Source organism: Octopus bimaculoides, chromosome 3 (genome assembly GCF_046866305.1).
Source record: "Octopus bimaculoides isolate indiv1 chromosome 3, ASM4686630v1, whole genome shotgun sequence".
Taxonomy (NCBI): Eukaryota; Metazoa; Mollusca; class Cephalopoda; order Octopoda; family Octopodidae; genus Octopus; species Octopus bimaculoides.
This window is the reverse complement of record NC_142930.1, coordinates 144,804,098-144,809,097: the sequence shown is the minus strand read 5'-3', so window position 1 is coordinate 144,809,097 and position 5,000 is coordinate 144,804,098. Positions and strand designations below refer to the sequence as shown.

At 30.3% G+C, this 5,000-nt stretch overlaps 1 protein-coding gene across 3 annotated transcripts in view; it reads left to right on the top strand.

The window, feature by feature from the left end:
• LOC106883892 (uncharacterized) overlaps positions 1 to 5,000 on the top strand; it is a 461,066-nt gene that overhangs the window by 386,639 nt on the left and 69,427 nt on the right. The window lies entirely within an intron of this gene.

Sequence of the window (5,000 nt, the reverse complement as noted above, 5' to 3'; positions counted from 1 at the left end):
TGTGTTTATATATATGTATACAATGGGTATATATGCTTGTGTGTGTAGACGTGTGCATACACATACATTTATAACTATATATATATGTGTGTGTGTGTGTGTGTATATATATATATGTATAAGCTCATATATGTACAACTAAATGTAGAAATAGTCTAAACATACAAATCTTTGTATGATACATAATTGTCTGTCTGTGCATATTGAGCCATATTCATACTGCCTCTATTTGTTGTTTATGCATGTATATGTTTGTTTATTTATTTGCTTAACATTTTTTAAATATTAATTAAGCATTTAATACACCTTTATTTTTTTGTTTATCTTGAGTAAAAAAAATAGTGTTTAAATTCTATGAAAAAAAAAAGCAAAAGCAAAAAATATAAATATAACAAAACAAAAACATAATGAGAAAGACTTTTTAGTATTTTTTAGAGTGTGTATGTCTATTATGCAATTATCTATTTTATGTATATTCATATAGAAATACTTTTGTGATGTCATGCCATAATTTATTGTATAATTTGATATCATTTAATTGTTGAGTTACTGGATTATTTTGCTTTCGTGTATGTAAATTATATTAATTTCTGAAGGTTGCATCCCATCCACATTTGACATTATAAACCAAACTTAATAGTCATTTTTTTGTAAATTTCATTTTTCTTTTCCCCCATTTTTTTTTGTTATCATATTTTAAAATTTTATTGTGTTACCCTGCCTTATTTTTTTCTCACACACATGAAATTAACACTACAAAATTGCACATAATTTTTTCACTTCCCAATTGAGTACTAACAAATTTTCTGTCTTCAACAGAAGATTACAATGTTTTCATCTTTATAGTTTGTGTTATAGTTAAAAATTGTGTTGCATAAGCAAGATTTCTCCAAAAATATGCTATGAGCTTCCTTTTTGGGATTTAATCAATTTTTATCTTTTATGTTCTTTCTTCTTTGTATCCAATATTTAAAATTAGTATCATTGACTTTTCTCTATTCTGAATTTGTTTTGATTTATATTATTTTTTAAACTTTTTTTTTTTTTACATACTTTTATTTTCATTTTTATTTTTCTGTCATCATTGTTTATTTGTAGTAGGAAGAATAAGCATTGTTATTGCAAGTAATACCATTCTCCTCTAATTTATTCTTCATTGTTGTTGATTCATTGTTTTTCTCTTCTCTTTACTGATGAGATGCTTGTGGTTTTCAGGTGTTTCTTTTTAAGATGGAACTATGCTTTTACATAAGAAAAAAAAAAAAACCCTATGAAAGAGTCTGTAACTGGCTTCTTTAATTTTTAGATGTAGAGGCAATTGTGTACCTTTTTTTAACTATTAATCATACAGTTATCAATGTGCTTTGATGTAAACATTAGCTGTAAGACATACTTAGTACTAAGTCAAAATTAATATTCATTTGCTTTTATAATTGTATTTTAGTGGTAGTAGTAGTAATAGTAGTAGCAGTAGTCCTGTTTTTATGAATGTTAAAAATAAGCGAATCTATTTATTTGAATTGTAATTTTAAAAGAAGTTCTGAAAGTTATATTTTTGTGATTATACAAAGATTATGAAACTTGTTTTTTTAAATTCTTGTTATCTCTACTAAAATTCAGATTTTAGTTAAAATATCTGATGAGGTAATATCTTTATACTTGTGACATATCTTATGATTTGAGGTATCTGTCGGAAATAGCCTGTCTGTGATCTTACTTTGTAGGGTGGCAGTTTGCAAAATAAAATGGCAATCCTGGGAATATTTTTTGAGGCACATAATATCACATAACATCACATAACATCGAGGTTTGGGTTGTTTTTTAAGCAACATTTATTTCCTGAGATGAAGTCATCTTGCGTTGAAGATAATTTCTTGCCGTTTTCTCACTATAGACTATTTTCTGAGATACTCAAAGATAGTTTTAAATAGTTGCCCGTGTTTATATAATTAGAAATATGTTCTTGCTGTATTAACTCACAATGGTCTGATTCAGTGTATCACTCTTTGAAGAGAAAACAGATAACGTGTTAGAGAGTACTTATCTGGATCTCACCACACCTTCATTAAAAATATAGATTTAAGTGAGAAATGTATTCACCATCTGCTTCTTAATTATAAAAGTCAAATATGATGCTCCGCTTCACCCCCTTCCCCTCTTTCTCTCTGTCTCAGCTTTACTGTAAAGATTGTCGTGATTAAATTCATGTTCTCTTCAAATGAAATAACTAAAATTTTGCATTTTCAAATTTAATTTAAGAAATACTTTAACATGTCTATGATCTTTTTTTTTTATTAATTCCAGGATAAATTAATTTAGATATTATTTTAGGTAGGTAATTTATGCTATGAATTTCAAACAGCTAATTCTCTGTGTGCTAGATTCTATATCAGTTTTTAGCTTTCTAATGATAGTAAATCTTTATAAAATCATTTTTTTTGCTTTAATTTTCTTTATTATTCACAGTACAGGTATATGAAAATATACACACAGCTTAAAAACAAATTCTTTTATTAAGTATAATCTATGGGGAAATAATTATTTAATGAATATATTTTCTTTGGGAAGATTATAAAATGAAAGAATCTAATTTTGTGAACTGTTCTGCTTCAAACTTTCAAATGTGTTTTGAGTAAAAGGAAGCAATGAGAATGCTAGCTCTATTGTATATTAGTTACATTCATCATTGTCATCATAATGTCCACTTTTCCATGCTTGCATGGGTCAGAGAAATTACATTGAGGCAGATATTCTATGACCAGATGCTCTTCCTGTTGCCAACCTTCTCCTATTTGTTAGTAATGTAATACTCTCCCTTCTCCTCTACCTCTGTCTTCAGGCCCTCAGACTTGAACGGCACAATGGCTAGACATGCTTTCATGGAAGATTGCAAACAATCTCCACAGCTTGTGTGAAAGTGATGTTCGTTTAGAATTAGTGCACGGTGTTGATATGAAGAGATATGAACATCCATGTGCACACACACACACGCACACACACACACACACACACACACACACACACACACACACACACACACACACACACACACACTATGCTCCTCTTAGTTTCTGTCTACCAAATTCACTCACAATGCTATGATTGGCCAGGAGCTGTGGTAGAAGATACTTGCCCAAGATGCTGCATTGTTTTTACTGAACCTGAAATCACATAGCCATATGTTATATAATCTCAGATGGATGTAGACATTAATAGTTTGAAGAACTATTTAGAATTATGCTGGCCAACTAATTAATTTAATAAGGAGTTTGAATTTTAAATCAATTAACTTTTGAAAGCAGTGTTCCAGCATGACTACAATAACAAAACAGAAGCCAATAAAAGAAAAGAATAATGGGTAGATTCGTGGCTATGTTGTTAAGAAGTTAATTTTGCTATCTTCTGGTTCTAGTTTCGATTCCTATGCATGGCACCTTTGGAATGTACTTTCTGTCATAGTTTCATTTCAACCAAAACCTTGTGTGTAAAATTTAGTGGACAAGTAGGTGACAAAATCAATAGGGCATCAGCCAAAATACCTTGTGTTATTTGGTGACAACCTTTTAGGTTCTGAGTTCAAATCTGACCCAAGTCAACTTTGCCTTTTCTCCCTTATGTGGTCAATAAAATAAATATTAACCAAAGTGTTAGGATTAGCATCACTGGCTGAATCCAGTGATTGAAACTAATAAACGAGTGATGTGTAATCAAATAAAAAAACAGAGAGAAAGATACAGAATGAATTTAGAGGTAACTAAACTTGTATTACCTGGTTAAGATATTATTGTGATACAATCAGTCATTCTGTGACAGTATGTGACCTTGGGATTAGGTTGTTGGATTTGTGATCATTAAAGCATGGGTTCTGTTCAGTAGTGCATTACATCCTTGAACAAGGCACTTTATTTCATATTACTTCAATACATTCAGCTAATTTGCTTATCAGTTTTTTGACCTCAACCAGTTGAGCATGTCCTTTCATGGCTGATAATATGTTCATCTCTGATGATGAACAAGAGTAGCAGGGGAGCGTCATAGCCATGTGTTGAGAAGGATTCTTTGGGGCTTGAATAAATGTAACAAAAGCAAAGCTTGAAGGAAATATTAGCCATTTTTCATACTTTCTAGGAGTAAACAAATAGGAAATAACAATTGCTACCCAAGGACAAAACTCGTGTCACACAGTGTAATCTAAATAAGTTGTGGCCTTATGAGGCTGTTGGCTTGAGGCAGATTTTAGAAATTGTTGATCAGTCATTGCCATTCCTCATTAACCTATGTGCACAGGTGGTTTTGACTTTCCTCCTTAGAATAATTTTCTTGTTAGTTGGTATGTCTAGACACAAAGCAATGACAAACAAGCTAAATTTCATGTATATTCTGAAAACTTCAAGATTACTCTAGCACATCTATTATATGTAAAGGACGGTCCTTATGATTTGTTTTACTTTGTGTAGATCTACAAGTGCTTCGGTCGGCGCCTATATGGCTTCAACAGCAAATATATAATTAATTTTCATATTTTCAGAATAAGTAATTCACATTAGTTTAATAATTTTTTTTTAGTATATCCCTGTTAGTAAATGCTTCTCATTTTAATCTCTTCACAATATTCTATTCCAATTTCTTTCTGATATGTATAAAAATACCCAACAAAATATCCAATTCCATTCTCTTTGTTGAAGAAGCCATTAGAACCATCTCAGTTCATTATGAATTCTAGGAAATGTTGGTACATGGAGCTTCAACAAATTAAATTTTAGGTTATTTTAAACAGACCTAATTATTTTTTTTTGCACATTTTGACTCATTTCACCACTAAATTTTAACTGCCATATTTTATATTTTGTCAATTTAGTGATATCTAAATTTGGTCTAGCTCATAGAATGTCACATGATGATAACTATGAAGTGTGGCAGTAAGAATTTTGTGACAAAAATAGCAATACTATTACAGTCTCACTGTTTCTGGAACCATTGTAACTCACACCAAAATAAAC